The sequence below is a fragment of the Chiroxiphia lanceolata genome, chromosome 8, assembly GCF_009829145.1.
Source record: "Chiroxiphia lanceolata isolate bChiLan1 chromosome 8, bChiLan1.pri, whole genome shotgun sequence".
NCBI classification, from domain to species: Eukaryota; Metazoa; Chordata; class Aves; order Passeriformes; family Pipridae; genus Chiroxiphia; species Chiroxiphia lanceolata.
The window spans coordinates 4893294-4919665 of NC_045644.1; the positions used below are offsets into that span (position 1 = coordinate 4893294).

At 44.1% G+C, this 26372-nt stretch overlaps 1 protein-coding gene across 3 annotated transcripts in view; it reads left to right on the forward strand.

Moving 5' to 3' along the window:
• Window positions 1-2946: 2946 nt before the first annotated feature.
• Window positions 2947-26372, forward strand: part of NPS (neuropeptide S) — a 32476-nt gene continuing 9050 nt past the window's right edge. The window contains exons 1-3 of one of the 3 annotated variants that reach the window (XM_032694936.1): window positions 2947-3090; window positions 16230-16405; window positions 26189-26323. The gene's annotated coding sequence lies outside the window, so the exon portion shown is untranslated. Of the gene's footprint in view, window positions 3091-16229; window positions 16406-20190; window positions 20472-26022; window positions 26324-26372 lie in introns of those variants that run through there. The other 2 variants (XM_032694937.1, XM_032694938.1) reach the window with 2 other exon arrangements.

The following is a 26372-nucleotide window of genomic DNA, read 5'->3' on the forward strand; positions in this document are numbered from 1 at the left end:
GAAAATGAATACATTTCCTGCATATTTTTGATCCTTACTGCAGAATTTCAGGAGCTGTTGCACTCTATAGAGGGCTATATATACACTTACCTCTTTTCAGAGTAATTTGGAGGGGAACTCATGATAAAGCTGAGAACTTTCATTGTGCTAATGTGATTATTCCTACAGGAAGGAGCTAAAACATGCATCAGCACTAAAACCACCCATCTCTGTGTGCTGTCTGTGCCCATAATGATAGCTTATATATCTTTAAGTTATCTGTTGCTGAACTCTTCAGAAAACAGATGAGTTTTAGGTAATATTTTCCACCTCAAGTACCTGCTACATGATGCAAGTTGCAAGCAGAAGTGACTTTATACAGCAGTAAAACAATACTGTTGTTACAAAGGCAGAAAAATTGTCTTTTCATAAAAAGTGGATGGAATGGTCAATTAGATATTCTCATATTTTTGCCTTAAACCACTGTGTCACTTTGGATCAAACAAACACACTTTTTCTTGCTATAAAATCAACTACTAGAGCATCTCAGAATTTACTGTTGGATACCATCCTCCAATTCCCTTTGTTTTGTTAATATAATCTCTGTTCAAGAGGAGCACTCAGGGAAGGATTCTTGGCTACAGTCAATCAGGTACTCGTTCTGTAGACAATCAATAATGTATTACAACTTTAATTCTATAAGTCTCTTATTTAATTGAGGATTGCTTTAGAGACTGCTCCTGGTGCTGCCTGGGAGATGTGCTGGGATGCTGGTGAGTTTTGCTCTTTTCTGTTCCATTTGCCTTCTAAAGGCTGTGAAGAGCTTTCCCATCGACCTTTAACTGGATGCCTGTAAATTGCATTTCTGATAATGTGTTTGTTTTTGCTCATCCTTTGCAAATTCCTGTGCTCATGCAAGTGGTATAATTTGGCCCTGTGAGACTCCTCGAACAAGAGCTGCACTTTCAAATGGGTCTTAACAGTACAGACTCGAAACCTCATCTGTGTGTGTTTTACAAATGCACAACCTGAGCCTGGGAATTGAAAATCAGACTCTCAGATTCACTCAGACCCAAATTGTCAATCTAACATCTTCTGTAACTCATTGCCCTCCTCAAAGTGTGGTGAAAACACACCTCAGCAAATTCAGAAAGTCATTCAGTTCCAGGCTCTAAGCAGTGAACAGTCCTGGGAAGGCTGTTATTCCTCATGGTTTGCTCTCTTCCTTTGTATTCCAAAGTTGGGTGTCAGAGCACCCCACTGCCATGGGAATTCCTTGTCACATTGTTTGCAATTCAGCTGACCTAATGCAGAAGAGCTTGATATGAAACAAGACAGAACAAGGTTATTTGATTTTAACCAACGTGGTGGGATCTCGTGTGTCTTTCATCTGCCCTGTTTCTGTAGGAATTCATCCCTCGATGGCTTCAGTGAGTCTTTTGCTTTCCCCACCTCAATGCCTCGAGTGGACATGGTGGGATTGGGATGACCTGGTGTATTTATCACTGCTCTGTCCTCCTGCCAGCTCTCCTGGTGCCTCCACATCCACAGGTCCCCATTCAGACTTCATTCAAATCAATATTTCTGCTTGGAAAGGTGACTCCCTCCATCTCCTCCATAGCAAAGCTTTTCCAGGACGTCAGCAGGATCCACAGGGGCCAGGTTTTCACCATTTAAATCAGGAATTAACCTCCCCTCAAGTACTGTCTCTTTGCTCAGACTTGAGAGCAGCACCCCAAGGCTTTCCAACACAAATTTACCTGAAACAAAAAACTCAGAAGTGTCAAGTTTCAATGTAATATGAGAAAACATATTTCAATGGTCAGGAATTTTCACTTCTTGAAAAGTAGCTTGAATTTACTTAGTGAAAGTTAACTCACAGTGCCAATATAAAAAAGAGGAGCCCTCAATTCCGTTTTCCTGAGTGGTAGTGCAGGAATGAGAGGGTGAATTTTTACAGGTGCACAGATCAGTTCTCATCAGTCCCCCACAAAACCACAAAAGATTTGTTTGGTTTTTAATCAAATTTCTTTTCAATGGGAAGCTCAGCACAAAGGTCACTCCTTAAGCAGGTTTCCATAAGTGACATTTATGATTACTGAAATGTCTCTGGTGGTATCACAAATTCTGAGGCTAAAAATGTTTTTCAATTCAGTTTTGTCTTAACAAAGGCATTTTTCTTTGCCTTAGATGTTTGTTGTATGTGACTTTACAGAGGAAAATGATAAAACATTTGCAGTGCATATGGTTATGCTTATGGTATGTGAATGAGAGATTCATGGGAGTGCACATATATATGTGTATTCATGCACACACATCAAAACACACATTTTTAATGTAAAATATCTAATTTTATTGTCTATTTGAGGTGTCCACCTTCTAGCTTCACACTAGACATCTTCCCTATTGATTCATGTGGCCTTTTTGGGAATCATTCTATGCCAGAAGCTTCATGTCATGTTGTTGATGCCAGTGGACCTGTGATGGATGTTCATAATTACCCAATTTTGCTAAAGGTTATTTGTCTAAACAAGTCATTTCTTGTGTATGTATTGACAAAATCAGGTGAAAAAAGCAGAAAAATTTCTTACAAAGGTTACAGCTGGTTTGATGTTTAAATCTATGTGGACCAGACTATGACGGTACATGGTGTAACAGGAGTCACCTTCTTCTGATCTGGGAATTACCATCCTGGATTGGGCTGTGGAATACTTTTGTATGCTTTTGGAACAAAACAGCAAGGGCTGGCACAGCTGCCCAGGGCAGGGGTGAAGTCCTCATCCTGGAGGGATGGGGAGGGATGTGTGGATGTGGCACTTGGGGAGGGGGTTTAATGGTGGCCTTGGCAGTGTGGGTGAATCGTTGGGCTCAATGATCTTGGAGGGCTTTTCCCATCTAAACCATTCTGGAACTCTAAACCTGAAGTGTTTTATTTCCAAGCTGAAGGCAAATGAAAGGATGGCAGAAGTGTATTTAAATTCAGTGCAAGACAGGGTGCAGACATGGACAAGAGGTTCCCAGGCTGGAGCAGGTCTCCCAGGAGGATGGATGGTGAACCTTCCTGTCCCTCAGCATTGAGCTGTGGCTCCTACATCCCTCTGCACACACCAGGTAAGGCAGTTTTCAATCTGCATCTCCACTTGGCCTTCTAACAAAGCAATAAATTATAGAAAATGCCCATGAAAAACAGACCAGGCACTTGAGTGATGGTGAGCACTGAAATTCAGTGTTTTCCTCTATTTCCTCAGTTTTTAGTGGTAATGGGAAGCGTGAGGTCCAGCTGCGCTGACATTTCAATTTCCTCTTGTTCTCCTTTTGTACTTTTCATGGATCTAAACTGAATTTCAGGCTTGCAATTGCCACCTTCTTGGGGATGCAGAAATGTGTGGATCAGTCTAAATACTTGGTTATTGTATAGGATCTATCCAGCTGTTCTCCAGTGAGGCTATTTATAGGATTTTTAATTTCCCTCAGGGAGGGTTTTATGTGTATTCTGCAGACATGAATAATTACTGTAAATTGTGTTTCTCTATCAAATGACAGACTTAATTTTTTTTCATTTCAAGTGTGCGTGTCATTGTATTCAAACTCTTTAATGAGAAGCTGCTGAATTAAATAACTCATTTAACTGGCTGTGGGCTGGTGTACTGGGGACATGTACACCACACCCTGATGAGGGGTGGGCTGGAATGGTGACTCCATTCAGTCTCCTGTTGTGTGTAGCCAAGTGGTTTCCATTCCCTCACGCCACCTTTTTACAGCTACACATGATCTGTGGTTTTCCAAATCCAATCTGACCACCCCTCACTACTACCCAAGCTCCCTGTCAGCCATCCCAAACCTGCTGAGATTTTATGGATGGTGATGTGCTGCTATTTTGGGTTGAATCCACATTGGTTTGGCCATTCTCTCAGCTTTTCATTGCACAGTTTGGCTCTGATGCTGTTGAACTTCTGTGTGTTGCAGCACAAACTCTTGCACAGCCAGGGAACTAAACAGGAACACGGGCCACAGCAGATTAATGCTGCAGATGGAACTTCATGTGCTTCACTGACAGCTCCTGTTCAATCTCTTTATTTCACAGAATCATAGAAACATAGGATGGTTTGGGTTGGAAGGGACCTTATAGACCATCCAGTTCCACCTCCTGCCTCCTTCCACTAGATTAGGTTGCTCCAAGCCCTGTCCAACCTGGCCTTGGACACTTGGGCTTCACCACCCTTATAGTAAAGAATTTCTCCCCCATATCTAATCTAACCCTACCCTCCTGCAGCTTAAGGCCATTCCCCCTCGTCCTATCGCTGATTTTCAAATTACTATTACGAAGCTTCCTCTGAGTTGGAGCTCAAGGCAGAATTGCCTAAGATCTCAGCACGTTCTCCTGGTATTTTCTCACCTTGCTAGGTGCTCCCATTCCCATTTTTCAGATGGTTTTTATCACTTAAAGTGTTTGAATTTCTTGTTTGTCTGATGATTCCTAATAAACACCTCTTTTGGTGCTTATTAGGCTTTTGGGGCAGTATCTGCTTGGTCCTCAAAGGTGCTGCCTTGTGTTTTGCCTGTCACTCACTCACTGCGAGTCCAGTTGCCTTCTCCCACGTTCTTTGGGTGACCCCTCACATCTTACTAAAAAGCTTAGAGCCTCTAATTGTCCTCATTATAACCAAGAACAAGAGTTGTCTGAGCTTTGGGAACACCAGCCCTGTGTTCAAAAAACTTGAGGATGTGGCACTGGAGAGCAGGGTTCAGTGGTGAACGTGGTGGTGCTGGGTGATGGTTGGGCTTGAGGATCTTAGAGGTCTTTTCCAACTTAAACGATCCTATGATTCTGTGATTGTCCTTTCTCACACATTTGCAGACCAGGAGCTTTGGCTGCTCAACAGATGCTTGAAAAGATGCTGGTTCTGCTGTTACTGGAAGCCGTGGCCCTCTGCCAGTGGCATTAGAGGGGAATGTGTGGTGGCATCAACACTGAGGGAGTCCTTCACAAAGAGAAAGTGCAGACAAAACCAAATGTGGCCCTGCTTTCCTATCAATAAGGCTTTTTTTATGTGTTGTCCTGTTGTTGGCTGCTCTTCCAAGTTTTGTTTTATTCTCCCATGGCTGTGCTTAAATTTCCTCAGCACTGCAATCCCGATTTAAACTGAGTTTTCTTTCTCCATCGTTCCTGTGAGCAATGGCAGATCACTGCACCAACAGCTGAAAACTGAGAAAATTAGCTGCAAAAACTATCTGGACTGGAAAAAAAAAAAAAGAAAAAACTTCACAGGATATTAAGGAACCTGTGGGAATGAATAGGGACCCAGGCACCATTTTGGAGCAGCAACACACGTGCTGTGTTGAATCACAGGCGACTCATATAGACATGTAACAGTGTGACAGGTGAAACAATCCCACCAGCGCTGGTCTAGGCAAAACATTCCTTAGATTAGCATGAATTATGCAGTTTAAACCACTTATTAACATCCAATTTAACATTCCAAGCATTGTGTTGGGAAGTGTGTTCTTGCAGCAAGAGAAGAAGGCACTGCAGAGGGCAGGAAGTTCATTGAGGCTCTAATTATTGTTTCTCTGAAAATTAGATGTGTTTTCCTGCATTTTAGTCTTATGTGCTCAGAATGTCACAGAGAAAAATCCAAATAAATCAACCACAAATTCAAAAATTTCCAAAAAGAAAATGCCTTTTTTCAAAAGATGAAGCAGTTGCTTGTGTTACAGAGGCCTGTCCAAAGATATTTTTTAAATGATATTGATATCTGGTTGTTAATAATATCTCAGTCTACTGGTTATAAACTTACTTCCATCAGTTTATTACTGTGTACAGTTGGTAAATATATTTGTTGTTCCTTTTTCCCAAGCAGCACACTATTGTTAACTTGCTCCTTAGAGGGAAATAATAGTAAAGGATAGAAATACAAGATTTTTTTAAGAAGTTTCTGTTTTTACTGACCTCGTGGTCCCTGTGGAGGTGGGCAGAGGTGTGTGGGAGGTTACAGGTTGCTGCTGTGCAGTGCTGTGTCTGAGCAGGCACTGGGGAACACGAGTATGTGTCCAAACAAAATAATCCTTGGGCAGAGATGGGACACTTCTGAATCTCCCATCGGGAGCACCTGGAGAGAAATCAGTGTTTGTTCTGGACTCAGCTACTCCAGGGGGCTCTTGAAAAGTGACTTTAGGAAAATTAATTTCTTTTCTCCGATGTGAGGTTTTCTGGGACATGGTGTTTGTGTCAGGTCAGTAGCAGAAATCATGTCTTATGTTAGGCCAGGACTCTTTAGGACCTGGAAAATGTGAAGTGGTTGTTTGTTTGATGGGAAGCAAAGGCTGGAGCACCTCTGCTATGAGGAAAGGCTGGGAGAGCTGGAGGTGTTCACCTGGAGAAAGCTCCAGGAAGACCTTAGAGCCCCTTCCAGTGCCTAAAGGGGCTCCAAGAGAACTGGAGAGGGACTTGGGACAAGAGCATAGGGTGGCAGGATAGGGGGCAATGGCTTCCCACTGCCAGAGGGCAAGGTCAGATGGGATATTGGGAAGGAATCCTTCCCTGTGAGGGTGGTGAGATCCAGGCACAGGTTGCCCAGAGAAGCTGTGGCTGCCCCATCCCTGGAAGTGTCCAAGGCCAGGTTGGACGGGGCTTGGAGCAACCTGGGCTAGTGGAAGGTGTCCCTGCCCATGGCAGGGAGTTGGAACTGGATGATCTTCAAGGTCCCTTCGAACCCAAACCATTCTGTGTTTCTGTGATTTTCTCTCCCCTGTCCTCCGTGCCTCCTGCTCCCCAAGCAGCTCCAGGACAATGCCAGCTGTGTCAGTGGGGACAGGCTGATCCCACAGTGGGCACCTCTCCTGTCACACCACCCTGGAGAGGGGGATGCTCTTTGCTGGGACCACAGCAGAACCAGTCTCTGGCAGTGTTATCTAAGGCAGAGTTACTCAGTTCAGCGGGGACACTTCCCTTTCCTGCAGGCCATTGTAGTACCATGAAAAAAAAAAAAACAAAATCTCTGTGTGGAACTTGTTTTTCTCCAGAGTTCCTTGTTTCTGGCTGACAGGGAGCATTAGCTGGTGGTAGGAGCTAATTGGAAGTGACCAGTGACCCCAGAGCCCCGTGTGCGAGCGGGAGCCTGGATCCCTCTGCTCTCAACATTCTGACGTTTGCATTTAAGATGTTCTTTTTTTTTTTTTTTTTCCCCTCCTCTTTCTCCTTCCTTTCCTTCCACGATTTCTTTTGTTTAAAGAGGAAAAAAAAATTTAAAGGGAATAACTGGAAGGTGCATTTTAGAAAAATGAGGGTGAGCAGTTTTCACCCACCTCTGTTATCCTGTGGGCCAGAGCATGGAGGCGGTTTTTGATAGGAAAAAGGGGAATGGCATCCCACTGACAGGGGGCTAGGTTAGGTGGGATATTGGGAAGGAATTCCCTCTGAGGGTGGTGAGGCACTGACACAGATTGCCCAGAGAAGCTGCCTAATCCCTGGAAGTGTCCAAGGCCAGCTTGGATGGGGCCCGGAGCAAACTGGTCTAGTGGAAGGTGTCCCTGCCCATGGCAGGGGTTGGAATGAGATGATCATCAAGGTCCCTTCCAACCCAAACCATCCTGACTCTCTCTTTGGGTTTCCAAGGGGTGAGCTGTCTGTGCCTGGCACTGTTCTTGCTGCCCTGCCCTGCCCTCCATAATCCCTGTGGGTTCCTCTTGCCCCAGAGCAAGGGCTGAGCTCACATGTCCCCACGCTGGAGCCTTCATCAGATTTGGAAATGGCACCTCCCAGCTTGGACATGTCCCAGAAAGCCATGGGGACTATTCCCAGTGAAGATGTGGGGCTGTAGGAAATTTTTTTCCTGGCAAAAAGTTGGTGTAGTTGTGGGGCGGAGGTTCAGGGGGAACCTCAAACTGCACGGAATGGGGTTTGTCATTCAGCCAAGGATTTATGAAGGCACACATGCTGTCAAATGATACCTGTGCTACATTCTGCTGGTAATAATAAATCAGTACAGCCATTACATTTTATTTTCACTGTAAGAAAAATAAAAGGCAGGAAAGCCATGTGCTCACCTGTTTCACCAGATAATTTACCTGTGGCTGAGCTATAAAATGAGTGTCGCTTGCATTTCTCTTCTCTCTTAACACAAAATGATGGAGCAGGGGAAGGCACCTTCAGGCAAGAGCAGAGCTAGTGGGAAAACAAAGTAGAGCACATGCTCCTGTTGTGTTTGCTGAGGAATGATGTGAGTGTTTGGCAGCTCCCTGCGTGCATTGTGGGGAGCAGGGAAGGGTGGGCAGAGGGGGAGTGGGAGGGAAAGGCTGACAATTAGGGTAGCAAAAAGTAGCTGAAAAATTTATCCCTGTTTCCCAACCTCTGGATTTGCTTTCGCATGGGGGAAGTGAAATGTTAAGGTGCCGTAGGTCAAAAATTCATTTGTTTCGCAGAATTTGTGCCAGAGTGCTGTTTCCTTCATTTGTAATAAACTGAAACAGCTGTGAATGCACCATCCAATAAAACCACAATCACCTGTGCGTGTCATGGTCTTGCAGGGATTTGGCTGTATCCTGATGGTGAGTCAGAAATCATCTCTAAAATAATTAATGCATCATTCTCTGCCCATAAAGAGGAGCAGCAGACTACATGTGCTGTTAAATTCAATAAATCCTGTACATTTTTGCCCACTTTCTCTGATCGTGGGTAATGCCATCTCTCTGTGTGTCCCCTCCTGTCCCTCCTCGAGCTCAGCTGCTGGTGGTCAAGCTCTGGGGTAGGGGAGAGTTTCTGAGATAAGATTCAGCATTCAAGAAGGAAAAATATTTGCCTGGAAAAGCATAAAACCCTAAAGGAAAAACAATAATCATAAGAAGAAACAGCAGGGAAGGGAGTTCAGACAGAAAAATTATGACCTTTGACATCCCTCTTTTGAGGAGGAAAGAGGATTGGGTTGGTGTGTTTATCTTCCCTAAATTCCCACTATCACAGGGTGGTCAGTGTTTAAAATCCCAATATTTAAAACAAGGACAGTGGTACAAATGTCCTGTCAGGGTGTTTCTTTTTGCTTACCATTAGAAATACTGAAAAGACAGCTCCACTGTAAATAATTGTATTTTGAATACTAGGTATATATCCAAATATATATATTTGGCTCAAGGATTAAGGATATTTTCATTAGGAAACACCACTAATGAGGTCTGGGTTTTACTTGTATTATAGAAACTACTACCTGAGTTTTCTAGATAATGTTCCCCTAAAAACTAATGCTTTTGTTTCTTCTATCTCCTCAGTCCCGAATCTAAGGGGTAAATGGGAGCTAAACTTTTAAAGGTGATGTTGAAATTGGTGTTGGCAGCTGAGTCTTGCATTATCTGCCTGTGAATTAATACACAAGGTTATGTGTTAGTTGCTGGTTTTGGGGCTTTTTTACTTTACCTAAACCAGCCCAAAAACCCCCAACCTAAATTGAGCTCTTTGGATTTTGATAATGACACAGCTATGCACATCTACATTGCAAAAAAAATCTAAGGGTATATAAATAGTGCCATTTCAGTCCTCTGGGGAACATGTTAGTGTTCTTACAGCTCAATCCTTCTGCATCTTACATCATCCTCTTCCATGCCTTACATAACTCTGCTCCTCAAACCCCACTAAAACCAGCTGGATGCAGCAAAATACCCCCTGGATGATGTGCCTGGTAACACCTTGGCCTCCTGAGGTTGATGGGACATTTTCATTACTTTATTGTTCATAAAGCTGTATTTTATTCAGGTTTGTTTAGGTATTGGTTTGGGGTTTTTTTAATGCCTATAAGGTTTTTTTAATCTTTATTGTTTTGTTCGCAGAAGGAAAGGATTTAGAGAAAGGGCCACGTGTAGAGCTATAGGACATTCAGCCCTTTGAAAACCATGTCCTTTCCTAAATTCATCCCATATAACCCCAAAATTCCCAGATTTGGGAATCTCCCCTTTCTGAGCCACTCAGGGGGAGAGAACATCCCATCCCCCTGACCTGAGGAGCTGCTGGGTCAGTAATTAAAGATGCCACTTCCATTCTCTGTAGCTTCACGTCCTGCTCCTTGCTGTCAATATGATCTCTAATTTCTATGTCTTTCCATGACTTTTGCTGTCTCTTTTCAACTGAACCAAGACTTATAATCCCCTCAGCCCTTCCATTCTCAGTGCAGAGCTCTCCATCTACCTCTCAGCAGCACAGAGAGGTTGCCAATGCAGAGAAGGTGGATTTAAATGCCTTTTCACTGCAGTGGATTTGATTTTATCACTCTAGATGACCTCCACTTCCCAACACTTTGCTCTTATCAGGCACATTGTTGCTGTTCAGAGAAATGAGATTCAACCATTCTGACAAAGTTGAGGGGGAAACTGGGGTTTGAGCATTTTGGGGTTTGTTTTAAGCATTAAACCATTTTTCCTTCACTCCTTTGTTTACAGGACAGTATTTGTTTGATACTATCCTGCTAAAAGTGCAACCCCAACGTAGCATTGAAATTCAGACCCTGAAGTAGATCAGCCTTCCCATTTCTCTTTTAACTTCAGCCTTGTCAAGCTCTATTATTCTCAATCCACTTTGACAGTTCTGGGTTAAAAAGACATCAATTACCCTTTGAAATTACCCTCTCACTATAGGATTAGCTCCATTTCTTCTGACTTTGGAAGTTCCTTGTGCTCAGGAGATATTTGGGAGGGGGGAGGATGCCCCAAAATGCTGCATTTATAACCATTTTATTGCACTTGACTGGCTGCCTCAGAGATGGCTGTGGCACTTGGTGGCAACTTTCCCTCTTAACCACATAAACACTCATTTTAATTATTAATCAGACTGGTTTGTGCCATTTTATTGGTGCCATTTCACTCCTCTTTCAATCTGTAAAGCCTTTAAATGCGGAATTTTGTCACTGCTGTATAACTATAGGCAGCTCTGCTCTGTGCTGTGCACAAAAACATATCCCAGTTGCAGAGGTGACCTCAGAATTCTCTCTTCCCTAGTAGAATATCACCGAGACCTTGGCAAGTGTTTTCATTTTCTTTGGTTGGTTTGTTGTTTGGCTTTTTATTTATTTATTTTGAAGGGAAAAAAAAAAAAAGATAAAGGAAAAATAGGAGGGAGAAGGAGAGAGGAGAGGGAGAGGAGAGGAGCAGAAAGGGCTTCTCCAGGGGATGGTTCAGCAATAGATAATTAAAAATGCCTTCTGGAGGAACCTCCCTGTGCATCTCCTGTGCCCAAAATGACTTTATGAAACCCTGTGTTTCCACGGGGTTTAAGTGGACGACAGGCACAAAACTTCAGCTGTTTTATGACAAATAATGTTTTATAGCTGAAGGGGTGTGTAGGTTTGAGCAAAAGCCATAAGTTCTCTTGTTCCCCCATTTCACCCCTTCATTTCTGTCTGGCTTTGACCTGTGTGTGACACGTTCTGCTGTCACAGCCTCCCCTCCCCAGCTCTGCTCAGGCTCTCCTGCATATTTCCAGTGACAGGGAATGACTCAATACTGGAAATGTTGCCGTTTAATTTCCAACTGGAAAACGGGGAATGGAACTGCAAAGCAAACACTGTGACCCAACAGCAGAACTGTCCTAGATTCTCACATCTTGTTTGGAAATTTTGTGACAGCCTTATTGCCCAAGGGTCCAACATAATCACTTCTCAGTTCACTGATATGCTTCCTTTCAGCATCTGCACTAAATGTGTTTTTATCCCTCCTGCGTGTAAGAACACTTCTTAATTTTTCAGATGCAAAGGAAAAAAAATCCCACCTCAAGTGTAGAATGGCTTGAATTATACCACTTATTTTAATTTTGGCTGTAAAAAAATGCTTTGAAAATTATTCTCTCCACCCCCTCACCACCCAGATTCTTCATTGATGATACTGCTTTTCTGTCTTTCATAAACATTGGGTTATGAAAGCCTATTTTCTACTGCCTTGACTAAAATAGGACCTTCACATGCCCATGACCAGTGTGGTGTTTTCTCCTCAGTCAGTGATTTGCAGCAAGTTTAAAAAGTAAAGAGAAGATGAGTGAAATATTTGATTTGTATCAATAGGGGGGTTTGTTTGTTTTTTTTTTGTTACCACAATCACATTGTGCTTTCATTTACTTACAACTTCTGTTGTAATATTTGCCAAGGAAACTTGGAAATATCTGGAATATCATCAGTTGCAAAAGTTAGTGGTGGCACCAGGAAGGGTGTGAGGGACTGCAGGATCTTCCTGGCACCAAAGAAAGTCCTGGATGGAGGATTTTGGGTGCTGAAAAATCAGGCTGATGATGGGTGAGCATGTAGATATAGAAGATTATATATTCTTACTTACATACATGTAAAAACCCACCTGAGTGGATGTTGCCTGTTGTGTTTCCCTGTGATCTGTTGTTTCCCATCTGTTGTTTTAATGGATGGGCTCATTTTGTATCTATTAGATTTCTCATAATTTATCTGAATTTACAGTTTTCCAGTTCTGGGAGAAGGGGATGTAGCTGTTATTTTTCATATTCTTTTCTTTTTGCCTTTTTTTTAGGGGATGCATTGCTATGTACTTTCTAGGAAGCACAGATCTATTTCAATTTTGACCTATATATCCTGTGCCTTGATTAGTTAAGAACACTAAAGCACTTTGGAATCTTCAAATTGGCTCTTAAATTGCAGACAAAAAAATTGAAAAAGCTCTTTCTGTTGCCTTCTCCTACAGGGCAGCATCAAACCTGACAATGATCTTTGCTCCTGGAACATAAGGAGCAAATTTGAAGGAAGATCTAAAGCACTTTTAAAAGCCATAAGCAATCAAAATGCCTTTCTCTAGCTACATGAAAATAATCCTTTTTTTTTCCAAGGGTAATTATTTATTTATTAGGAAGGATTCAGAGAGGAGTGAGTTATTTAGCTGATGTAAATAATTAGTTTAGTGCTGAAAATGAGACCATGCTGGTTTAGCTCAATTAATGTTTTAGAAAACTTCATTATATGGTCCAAAACTTTAAAATATTTCCAAAAAAATATTTATACCTGTGCCTGCATGTTGTTATGGCATGTGCACGTTTGGATATTCATGGCAGCATCATGCAATTATCATATCCTAAATAGTCCCATCCCGAGGCATCTGCTGCAGCCCAGCACTTTTTAAGCTTTCCACTTTAGAGACATTTCACCCAGCAAGTTGCCTTGAGGTTTATTTTAGCTCTCTTTTCTCCGTTTTTCACTCCATTTCATCGGTTGTAGGTTCTGCCTGCACTGAGCTTCACATCTGTCTGTGTCTCATGCACTGTTTGCTCCACTTGCCCAAGAAAGCAGGGACTTGGTGAGGAGCACCTGGCTCAGATTGCAGAGACAAAATGTCCCTTAGAACCTTCTCTGTACAAACACCATCAGTCTGGAGCAATGAAGCAGCTCTGAGCAGTTGCCACGTTTGAAGCTGCATCCCCAGAGTTTCTTATTCAGCCCCCACTCAGGAGGCCCCAGTGTGTCTGTCTGGAAACCAAATGAAATGATTCGTTATGAAACATTGCTACCAGTGTTTTAAACCCAGAGATATCCAAGTTTTTCATACCAGTTTTGCTCTCCCAGACTGTTAAGATAAGAGGGAAGGGAAGGGGATAGGGGAGGGAATAGTGGAGGGGAGGGGAGGAGAAAAGAGAGAAGACAAAGGGAAGGGGAAGGGGAAGGGGAAGGGGAAGGGGAAGGGGAAGGGGAAGGGGACGGGGAAGGGAAGGGAAGGGAAGGGAAGGGAAGGGAAGGGAAGGGAAGGGAAGGGAAGGGAGGGGAGGGGAAGGGAGGGGAGGGGAGGGGAGGGGAGGGGCGGGGAAGGGAAGGGAAGGGAAGGGAAAAGAATCATTAAGGTTGGAAAAGCCCTCTAAGATCATTGAGTCCAACCCTTAACCCAGCACCACCATGTTCATCACTAAACCACGTCCCCATGTACATAAGAACTATTTTAATCTTGCTTTTGATATAATTTTTGCTGGGTTTAGTGTCACAGCCCTGGAAGCTGCTGCTCCCGACTGAGTTTGCCACATGATTTTGAATTCACTCAGACACTCCTGTGCCATCTCTCATTTATTCACTGGATAAACACCACCTGAGTGTTTCAACCCTGCATGAGTGAAATCAAAAGAAGGTTTCACATCAACCTCAGTGGGAAAATAAGCTGGCTCAGAGTGCTCCTGCACACTCAGCTGCATTAACTGCAGATCTTGGATCCACCTGCTCTGGTACTGCAAAAACACCACTTTTGGAAGTTATTTTTGAAAAGCAGTGACTGTAAGTGCTCTGGTAGAGGCAGGGAAAGGGCATTTTAATGATTATATTTCATAACCATCACTGATGTCACCTAAAATCTGCACTCTTTTCCCTCACCTTGAAATCAGTGGTACATATTAAAGTAGCTTTAGTGGTCCTGGAGTGGCCCAGGGTTGTACCAAATGTGTCACAGAATCATTAAGGTCGGAAAAGGCTGCTAAGCTCCAGTGCAACTGTTCCCCCAGCACTTGCAAGACCACCACTAACCCATGTCCCCAAATGCCACATCCACTAGTTTTTTGAACAGAGCTTGTACAAAGGCAGCAACTGATTGCAGAGGGAAAGCAGAAGAGTGGGAAGAAAAGGAAGGAATTGGAGTTTTAAGTGTTCAAGGCCAGGTTGGAGCAAGCTGGTGTAGTGTAAGGTGGGGAATGAGATGGTCCGTGAGGTCTCTTCCAACACAAACCATTCTGTGAAACGGTGATTTTCCATCCCAGACCGATTTCTAGTGGTTTTGGACTGAAATGCTGCTCTAGAACACATAGGGAGATATGGGAAAGCATTATCCAGTCGGGAAAGATAGTAGTGGAGAGTTGTAAAGCAACAGATGCTTCAGCAGCAGGAGGTGAGCTGTCCTGGAGGAGGGCTGGGCAGGAGGGATGGTGGGTCCATCACACAAACATCAGGAGGGGAAGCAGAACACAGCATAAATCCAGTCGTGAAATTTTGACTGATTGGGCTTCTTCCTTGTTGTGGGAAGTCTGGATGAAGAAGATTTATCTCTTCAGTGAGATTTAGTTCCTTTTCTGTCTTCATTCACGACATCCCCTGGCACTTCACTCACTGCTGGTGAGAGGTGTCCCCCAGGAAGGGAGATGCTGTCACACAGACATGAGCTACACTGGGTTTGTTGTGACCCCTGGTGAAATCTGTCAGGAGAAGGACCATTGTCCCCAGTTGTCTGATGTTAAATACATTCCTCTTCCAGCTGCAAAAGAATTATCATTATGATCAATGTTCATGCAGTGCTTTGTGGCTGGGGACACCTGTTTTTTGGCAGGTGCTTTCTCAGGATTGTGTGCTGAAGATCTCCTCTGAAAAATTTGAGGGCAGCCAGGGACACTGTTTCTTATTTGTTAGAATGCAAAGTGCAGCCTCCCCTCTTCCCTGATTGGGATGAACTGCAGAACAATACAGGATTAGCTTTGCCTGATAGTGCCTCACACAATTATTTCATCCATCATTTCTGTCTTCACTGCTCTCCACGTCTCAGAATGTAATTCTGGAAGGGTTGAAATTCCACGTTGCAGTCTCTGCTTTGTTTCTGGAAGGGTTGAAATTCCACGTTGCAGTCTCTGCTTTGTTTCTCCTCTTTTTCCCTGTTTGCCATGTGAATTGGCCACAGACAGCAGTTAAGACCTTTGGACACTTCCAGACAAACTCCTGTTACTACAACAAACAGCTGGCAGTAGTTCCATCTCCTGGAAAGCTGGAAGGCTCATTGCAATGTCTGTGAATGGCCACAGACTTTTGTATATCAGCAGCTTTTGCAGAGCCAAGTTCTTGCAAACAAGTTGTGGAAGCAGATATTTGGCAAAGCAATTAAAATTTGTGAGAACTTTATGACTGTCAGTCCAGGTGTTGGGCTATTTGACTCTTTTGTCCAGTCCTAGTGGGAAATGCCTTCATTTTCCAGTGCTTCCAAGAATAATTGATGTTACTGTTCCTGATCAGTTTTGAAATCTCTCTTTATGGATGTTATTTTGCACAATTTTTTCCATTCTTTTCTGTGGAAAGTAGTGTATTCAGCACAATCTCATGCTCAGGCTGTTGGTATAATTTACCTAAAGAAATGCAAACCAAGTTGCTGCAAATCACAGAATCATATTTTAAAGGACATCACTGCCATTGCTTTACCCAAGTTTGGGACAAAGCACCCTTTACTTCTCATCTGAGAACATTTTTTAATGTCAATGCCTTTTCTAACTGGCTTCTCATTGTAATGATTTCTCCTAAATTATTTGACAGGCAATGAAAATCCACCACTGCTGAAATCCTAGAATTTTCCATCATCACTGAACCTTCAGCCAGCTAAACATCACCTCAAAAGTCGTGGGCTCCCACCCCTGCTCCTGTCACAGAAGTTTTCTACTCTCTGTCCCCGAAGAAAACTGGAGGAAGACTGAAAAACTGTATTTTCCAAGGTAATTTCTTTAATATGTACTTTTCTAGCTGCAATTTCAGGCAGAAAAGATGTCCATCCCCATTTCTGTGGGCAGAGGAGATGCATTAGGGATGGACAGGGATGGATGGGAATAGTCAATACCTGCTTGCTGCAGACAAATGGAGTCCTTCATGGGACTTGGTCTAGGAATAAGTTCAAATTGCTTTTCTGAGGACATCTTACTATTAAAAGTGAGGAGCTGAAGTCTTTGGGAGAGTGTTTTTCCAGTTGTCTGCCACTGCAGGACAGAGCTGTGTAAAATACAGTTGTACTGGCTCGAAGAAGTTTTGTTTAGAGAGATGCAAAGGTCACAATTAAACTCAAAACATTGCAATGATCCTAATTATGGAAATAAATGTAGGCTCTGCTAAGAGGGATGTACCACTGCAAAAATCAATGATGGAGTGCAGGATAAATCACACAGTCCTAGAAGCAAGTACAAAGGACTCTGTAATAGAGACACCCTGTTTGAAATTATAATCTCAAATAATTTAGGCACCTCATTTGCAATTGTATATTGTTTTCAGGCACTTCCAAAAATTCCTGAAGCTCTCAGCTGTTTCACAAAGGAATGTCCTTCATAAAGTGTCTGTGACACACTCAGCCCATATGTTTGTTGACATATGGACTCTGGCTATCAAATTTAAACCCTTTTTGGGGCTAAACACAGGACTGTGATGTGCACAATAAATATTGATTCCTGTTTTTCACTTAACACAGAATAAAATAATTGCATAAAGCCCTAAAGCCTAAAGCACTGATGGATTTTTCCACAGGCAAAGGCAGACAAAAGAACACACAGAGTTTTCCAGCAGCACCCCCAAGGCAGCAACATCACCTTTTTTTTTTTCCATGGAGGTTTCAGTCCAGGCATTTTCTGCTTTATGTGCAGAAGAACAGGAAAAAGGAACAGTTGATGTGATGTGAAGAAAACCTGTGATTCTTTTAGGGGTTTTAACCAGCATCCTGAATTCTCCCTAGAAAATCCTGATGTCTTTGGCCTGCTAACCCTGGAAATGTGCACAGGCTGCTTCTCCAATGCTGTGTGATTTTCCAGTGCATTGCTCTCCCTAAAATATGTGTAGGAACATTTATTTGCAGAAAGACTATGAACAAAAATAAAAAAACAAACAAACAAACAACAAAACACCTATGGCTTGTCCAGCAATCTGTGAAAGTCTTATTTGATTACTTGCCATTCTGTTTGTTTACTTGCTCGGCTTCATCATAAAGTATTTCCTACTAAAACTACAGAATTTCTGTTCAGATCTATTTTTTTAATTATTTTTTTTTCTCTTTGGCATGGGCTCTGATACTCCAAACACTAATTTTCTCCTCTCTGCATTGAAAAACTGTTCTCATGGAGCTTTCTGGTGAGATCCTCTCTGCTGGTGGTGTGGAGCTCTCACGGGGTATTTCAGCTTTTGTTTTCAGTAGGAAAAAAAAAGAAGGTAAAAGTGAATTTCAGGCCTCTGCTATGGCTGTTCTGGCACAGTGATTTTCGCTGTATTACCTGATTTATTGCATGTTCCCCTTGCATTGCTTTGGCAGTGCTGGCTTGTTTGCTCAGAGTGCCCAAACACATGGAAAAAGAAGGATATAGGTCCTGGTTTGGTGGCATCACTGGCATTGCTGCATCACTACGGTATCTTGAAGCTGTATTTGTTTTTAAAGTGAGTCTCCAGAGCAGGTTGGATATCCAGGCACTGCTGCTGGATGTGGTCCCTCCCTGCAGGCAGTGGATGCAGCTCCATTCCCTCCCTGCAAGCAGTGGATGCAGCTCCCAGCCCGTGGTGATTCTGCCGCTTCCCTGCCCAGCCTGAAATAGTTTTTCCTGCAGGAAAGAAATCCACGTTACAGGACACCATCTCTCTAATTTGACAGCCTTATTGGCAGCCCTTGCTGTGAGGCCAAGGAGCTATGTGAGCAGGGATGCTGGAATTGCCATCCCAGCCCCTGGAAGTCTCCCTTCGGTTCACTGGGAGCGCGTTGGCAGCAAGGGCTGGAGCAGCTCCATCAGCCTCTGCTGGGTGTCTGTCAGAGTGGAGCCAGGCTTAATAAACCTGCTCAAAGTTAATGCTAGACCAGAAGAAAATGTGCAAAACAGAACCTTGCCTTGCCTTGCCTTGCCTTCCCTTTTTCCTCCATGTTTTCTTTCCTCCTTTTCTTTTTCGTTTCCTTTTCCCCATTTCCTTTTTCATTTCCCTTTTCCCCTTTGCCATACAAAGAGGCCAGTTGGTAACAGGGCCCATAAAGTCCTGTGTTCTCCCCAGTATCACCAGCTGTGAACTAAAATATATGGCACCTTCCCCTGGGATGTGATTAATTATTCTTCATTAGTTATTATTATTTTCTCCTGAAAATCTCAATTAAATCAAGCCAGAACTGAAATACTAGGAAAAAAAAATAAAAGGGGATGTAGTTACACTTGAAATTTATGTCAGGAATCAGTTGGATGCAGATTCCTGGAAGTTTAATTTGGTTTGTGCAGTGTTGAAGGACCTGACTGTGTTTTTAGCAGCATTTTGGGTCAGCTGGATGTAACAATCTCTGCCCAGGCCTTATGATGACTCAGCAGAAACCCCAGGGCTGCCCTGTAAGGCTGTTCTGCTCATCTAAGACTCCAGAGGATTTTTGGATGTTCAAAAATTTAGGCTCATACATTTTGGCAATATAAACAAACTCAGCCCACCATTAGGAATGGAAGACTCAATTATATTTTGCTGTTATATTTAACAAGAAAGATGCCATATAAATTAGTAAGAATGTGTATATACACAGTTTAATAAAGATACTCACACCCCCCAGAATGTGGAGTTTATAGCCTTGTGCAATGTAATTATGTTTATATGAGTATGAGCATCATAAACTGCAGAGAGTCACATGGCACTGGCTGCTGAGGCTGTGTGTAACTCTGCTGATGCACAGGACCACAGCTGAAACACTGAACATCACCCTGCAACTGTGTCACAGGGACCAGAGGGGAAGGTGGTTTGGTTTGTTCGTATTTTTGAAGTGAAGAACTGGGAAAAAACCCAACACAGGATTCTCCCAGACTGGTACTGCTCTGATCTGCTGTTTAATCATGGAATCCTGGAATGGTTAGGGTTGAAAGGGGACCTTGAAAATCATTTTGTTCCCCCCCTTGCCATGGGCAGGGACACCTCCCACTAGCCCAGGTTGCTCCAAGCCCTGTCCAACCTGGCCTTGGACACTTCCAGGGATGGGGCAGCCACAGCTTCTCTGGGCAACCTGTGCCAGGACCTCACCACCCTCACAGGGGAGAACTTTTTCCTAATATCTCATCTAAATCTATTCTCTTTGGGTGTGAAGCCATTCCCCCTTGTCCTTTCACTACCTATCCCAATGAAAATTCCCTCTCCAGCTCTCCTGGAGCTCCTTTAGGCACTGGAAGAGGCTCTAAGGTCTCCCTGGAGCCTTCTCTTCTCCAGGTGAACACCCCCAGCTCTCCCAGCCTTTCACCTTTTTCTTCCATTAAACACTTTTCTCCTTCATTTATTCCATCCACGTGAACTAGATGATCCCAATGATTCCTTCAACATCCCTATTTGGTTTTTTTTGTCCCTGGCAGAGGAGAGGAGCTGGAAATGGGGCTCTCCCAGTGCCTCTCTGGGCTTTCTCCTGCTCTTCAGGCTGCCCACAGCGTATGAGCCATTCAAAGAGTAGAACAGGCTCTTTCCTGACCTCGACAACCAGTCAAACAACCTCAGAGACTGAAGACAGACCCCACCAAAGGCCTGTTAACCCAGGTTTTGAATCCTGTAGGGATTTCAGACTTGTTTGGCTTCAAGACTTGGCTCTTTCCCAGCAGAGCAGCGGCTGCAGTTGATGCCCCGGGAGCCTTGAGCACAGGATGGGGTTTTTTAGCCTCTATTGCAAAGCCTGAAATTTCTCTCTATTTCCTTGTGTTGCTTCTCTGCCCGTGACCTAAATTATGAGGAGAGGATATTAAGCCTGGATTTTAACTTAAGAGCTGACTACACCCACAGGAGGAATTAAAGCCCAGTGTTGTTCTTTGGTTGAAGGTAAGCAAGCAGTGAAATTGTACTGGGTTCCTTGTTTAAACTGCTGCCAGAAATAGGAAATTTTGAGCAATATTTTGCTCTTCTTTATTGCTCTTTGTTCTCTAAAACTGGTCCAATACCCCCACCATATTTCCATGGCAAGGGGTTGGAATGAGATGGGCTTTAAGGTCCCTTCTACTCAAACCATTCTATGAATCTGTGATATTTAGGCACAACACAGTCCTCATTTGACTTGTCGGTTTGTTATTTTGTAATAAAATGTCATCTTGCCTTAAATTCTTCCCCCTTCCTGCTTGCTATTAAACCTGATTTCCCCCAAACCAGCATTTGCCAGTCCTTACTGGAATTCCTTCACCATTAAGTCTGTGGGGTTTTGGGTGCAATGTCACTATTGTGGTACCAGAGAAAGTCTTGGGAAAGGAATGTGGCAGAGCTCCAACTTCTTGGATGAGTCCTGAATTGCTCATTGCTATGAGAAAGTGCAAACAGAGATTTTACCCCACCATCCATCTGAGCCTGGCTTGTGGCTACCTGGTGGCTACCAGTGCTCCTGCTGTAATTACTGAATGTATTCTTCCTTAAAATAGGTAAAAAATATCCAAATTTAAAAACACTGAATCTAAATAAATACTCTCAGTCCTTGAATAACCCCATCTCCTTTGATTATAGATCTTCTCTCTCTACTCAGACAATTCTTCCACCTGCTAGTAATAGGCTAATGTGTCCTTGGCTGAGGAGTGAGGTACTTTAATGCTCTGTGACCAGCCTTTACTCTTGCAGGGCACATTTGGTTGGTGTTGGACCGTGAGTCACTTTATATTGGATTTATCTGTGAAAAGAGTTATTTGATTCCTGCAGGTTCCAGCCTGAGTTTATCCCGTGTCAGAATTTCTCCTGACACTGCTCATGGACAAGGTGATAATCTTGTATCTGAAGGCAAACATATAGAATACATTTCAGTGATCCCATGGAGTGGTTTCCCAGGCAACTGTAACATCTTCATCCCCAGCAGGGTGCAGGGCTTGCCTGGCCAGCTTCCCTCCGTGCTGGAGAGCCTGCGCTCCACAGACGCGCCTCGCCGAGCTTCCCGGAGGCTGGAAAAGCAAATGTGCTTTGGATGAGTTTGAGATATTCCCTCTCCAAGTTAAGGTCATTCATGGGGCTGGTATTGTCCAGAATAAACTGCTCAAGACACGTAGCCTGGGCTACAACCCACTGGAGTGGGTGATGGATTCTGGGAACACAGGGAAAAACTGCTCTCAGGGGGCAGAGACAGGCAGGTGAACCAGGAGCTGCCCCTCTCTAAAGAGAAATATGAGTGAGACAAGAAACAAAAACCCCACATGGCTGAAATTAGGAAGGGGAGAGGAGAAGGCCCCCTGAAGAACTGTCTGGGATGGTCTTATTGTGGCCTGTCAATACCTAAAGAGGCTCTGAGAGAGCTGGAGAGGGAATTTTCACTAGGGCAGGTAGTGAAAGGACAGGGGGGAATTGCTTTAAACTCAAAACCAGTGGGTTTAGATTAGATAGTGGGAAGAAGTTCTTCCCTGTGAGGGCTGGGAGGCACAGGTTGCCCAGAGAAGCTGTGGCTGTCCCATCCCTGGAAGTGTCCAAGGCCAGGTTGGACGGGGCTTGGAGCAACCTGGGCTAGTGAAAGGTGTCCCTGCCCATGGCAGGGGGTGGAAGGAGATGATCTTCAAGGTCCCCTTAAAACCCCAAACCATTCTGGGATTCTATGAAAACATCACTTTATGCAGCAGAAGAAAACCATAGTAAATACATTTTGTTTTGGTTCGGAGTCCATTCATGTGGAAAACAGGACTGAGCACAGAAGGACAGTGGAGAACATGACACTGCATGAACACAGTGTGCTCCTCTTCAAAACCCCTCCCCAGCACCTGTTTGGGCTACACCACCCCCAATGTGTCAGTGGGGTTTGTGGGGAGGTTCTAGGTTAGAAAATAGCCCTGGGATATGCAAAGTTCTCAGAGTCTGTGTCTCCCATCCCTGACGTGTGGAACAGAAACATCCAGTTCAGAGCTTGTGAACTGCAGGGACTGCAAACCGATTTGATGTGGCTCGAGAACATAGTTTGGCACTGAAAAAGGAGAGGTTGACTCTGAGATGCACCAAGAAACCACAGCAGGGCTGAGCTGTGAATTGTTCCAGGGGAATGGGAAAACTTTGGGCTGAGCCTCTTGGCCACGTTGTTATCAGTGTCAGGCCCGTAGCGCAGACTCGCCCCGAGGGCACACACTGCAACACTTCCACAGAGCACATGTTGAGAGACTCTGCCTTCCCATCAGGGACCTGCAATGAGTTGGATCAGAGTATTTTTAGCTCTTGTCCTGTTGGCTCAGGCAATGCTGATATTATGGAGTTTGGCAAGGCAGGGAACTGTGGGGTTATTTGAGTTTCAAGGGATCTCTTACGAGTAATGTGGTCGTGTCGTTCCGGCTGCGGTAACTGGGACTGTGGGAGCTTCTCTTCCTTAGCTGCTCATTCATAATTTGTTGTGCTAGTTGGAGCATCTCTGATCTCTTGGGGCAACGAGGAAGGGCAGGAGCCCTGGGCAGAGATCCCTGAGCTGGTGGACATGGTGCTCATGAAGCACCAGGGGTAGCATCACCTTGTCCCTGGGGCACATCCTTACCTCCATAAACCCTGGGGTCCCACCACACCCCTTCAGTGCTGAGGCCCAGCTGAGTGGAGCACATGGTGCTTCCACAATGTTAACTCAGCTGTGCTCCTTGCCTGCTGCAGAGCCAAGTCCTCCAGCTCCTGCTGCTTCTTGGATTTAAAATGATGCCCTCAGCCCTTTGAAAGTGCTGCCCTGTCTCTCCTCACCCCTCACAGCTGGGACACGCTCAGACTTTATTGAGAAGTGCAATACTGAAGTCCAGCATGTTACTTTTGCAGTGTACTTGTGAGCTGGGAATTGGGTTTAAAAGCGTGAACCTTCCGTGCTCAAATGAAAGCAGGGGCTGTCAGCGGGCAGGGGCTTGGGAAGGAAGAAAGAGGCACAGGGTTTTTGAGCACTATATGTTTGCTCCTGGCAGTCAGAGCAGTGCCAGGCTGAATGGAGAGCTGCTCCTTTTCATGTACTGTGCCTTCAGAGCTTTTCCTGTGAGACCAGAGCAGTGAAACTGTGGTGAGTAGCTGGAGAATATCCACTGTCCTGTCACGGGGAACAATCCTGATCCTCAGCATCTGTGGCCTTTCCTGTTCCTCAGAGAGTAGGTTATATGAGCTTTTCTAATATTGGATTTTGTGTTTATTCCTACTAATCTGTACTCTTGATTAAGAAGCTGATTGCCTCCAAAGTTGGCAGCTGTGAGGAGGGGTAAAAATCCTGAAGACCCTGATGCTAAAAGGGGAATTCAGATGGTGGAGAGAGGAGGAGAGGTGAGGTTTGCGATTTAGGTATTGATGCAAGTAATAGAAGAATAAGAGAGGCAGATATCAAAGTATCATAGAATCACAGAATGGTTAGAGGTGGAAGGGACCTTAAAGACCATCTCATTCCACCCCTTGCCATGGGCAGGGATACCTTCCACTGTCCCAGGTTGCTCCAAGCCCTGTCCAACCTGGCCTTGGACACTTCCAGGGGTGGGGCAGCCTCAGCTTCTCTGGGCAACCTGTGCCAGGGCCTCACCACCCTCACAGGGAAGGATTCCTTCCCAATATCTAATCTAAACCTACTCTCTTTAAGTTTGAAGCCATTTCCCCTTATCCTGTCCCTCCAGGCCCTCGTTAAAAGTCCCTTTCCAGATACAACTTCTTGAGGAGTTACATCACACACTGAAACATAATTGGGCACGAAGAAATCCTTGCACAGAGCAAGAAAAATCCAGTCAGCTGCAAGAGGCTTTCAGTGAGGAAACTGCAACTTCTCCTGTCTTTTGGTGTGTGATATTTTCGGATGAAGCCTTTTCTAAGGGGGAGAGAACACGAGGGGAAATCAGGCTCCTTGGTCGCTGGTGTTCAGACAAAAGGCACGTCAGCCTGGGCACCAAAATGTTTGACAGCCACATTACCTCTGCTGCTTGAGGACCTTTATAAGCAGTGATAGTCGCCAAGAAATCATCCAGGCCTGGCATTTTCAGAGGCTACAGAACAGGCAGGCTCAGAGTTTGATTTTATCTTCCTACCAGCAAATTTTAAAGCTCGACATGACGCTTGCTCTAGGGCTGAGTGCCTGTTTGTTTTCTGTGTGGTGGGTCATTATGGAGAAGATCCCTCCTTTCAAAAGGCTTTTGTGGGAAAGAAGGACTCCTTCAAAGAGCCTGCAGTATCCTTGTTTATTTAAGTGGCACAGACAAAGAGAAAGAAAATAGCAATGAGCTAAAAGAGCACCAAGGACAGATGGAAAACGCTCTGCATTTTGGAGGAAAAAAAGGTGTGTCCTCTCACCTCCTCCAAATGATGAGAGCTGTTCCAGATGCAGCCACTTATTTCCTAAAGGTACTTTAGGTCTCGTGTCACAAATTCAAAGTGGCATCTTACCCTTCTCCAGAAATGCCAACAGCTAATCTGGGGAACAGCTGAGATTTCTCCCTCGCAAATGTTTGCCTGTTCAGAAGGAAATTGAGTCACCTCTGAGTTGTGATTTGGAGATTTTTCTCATAATTCTCTGCCAAATGAGAGGTAACTTTTCTTCCAACCCAGCTGATCAGGACTGTTTGTGGAGGCAATGAGCCTGTTGACAGATGTTTTGCATCCAGCTGACCTGTTTTCCATCCTGAAGGTCACTCTGGATTGCATAAAATCCTGTTCAGGTAGGAGCAATTCCCCCCTTTCTGTGCAGCCTGTAGGTGCTGAGTATCCGGATGAGCTTTCAGCATCCTCTGTGTCCCTTTCTGCCCTTGCAGTTGTTATGGGTCTGTGGGTTTGTGTCCCACATTTTGCCTTCCCACATAATTCCTGGGATAGCAGTACTGCCAGCTCTGGCTTTTGCCCTACGTTTCTCCCTTCCTTCCGTTCCTAATTGACAAAGTGCTGTTGCTGTGACATCCCAAGGACTTAGAGAGCAGCAAAAAATTGTTTTGTACTGAGATTCTGTAGGTGAAAATACACAAACTTGCTTGAGACAGAATATTCTGCTGGCATCTTAGCATAATAGAAAATACTGGGTATGTTTTCGTTGTCTTCCTTAGCCTTATCCATGAGAGAACCTTGAGATACAGAGCAATAACACACATAAAAAATTGCGCCCTTCAAAGCCACCCAGCTCTTCCTCCCTATTCCTTACTATTTATAATATTTATGTTAGTTTTCCTTGACTCCTTTAAAGTCTGATCCCTTTAAAGTTTGATCTCTCTTTCTAAAGTCACATCAGACTTTCCTACATCCTTTTCTCCTCACTCTCCTCAAAAAACTTTGCTTTTTCTTGTCTATCTGGGCTCTTTTCTCTTTCTGCCTTCTACTTCAACAGCTATTCAGACTGTCTCAGATCATCGAGATCTTTGTTGCATCTGAACAGAAATTGGGGTTTGGCTTTGACAGGTGTCTTTTTAGCTCAGCACTGACATCTTTTCTTAGGCAGCAACTTCCTGCAGGATCTATTTGAGACGTTTCTGAGTGCATAAATTACACTGGCATGAACAAATCAGCGCAGCAAAAATGTTAATTACTGCCAGTTTTCCCTTGCTGAGCCTCCCCTTAACGGTTTGAGCAACTTTTGTCTGCTCTGCTCTTTTATTATTTTGTCCCTCCAGATAAATTATCAAATGGCTTTAACACTTGGTGGTGGTGCAGAGAAAGCAAGGAGAGCTTGTTTTTCATGTTGTGCTTCATGCAGATTGTTTCTCTGAAGGCGTGTGAGGGAACCTGACCAAGAACGCAGGAGATCTGTAAGTCTATAAATTGCTGCTGTGTTTAAACACATTTTTGGCAAAAACC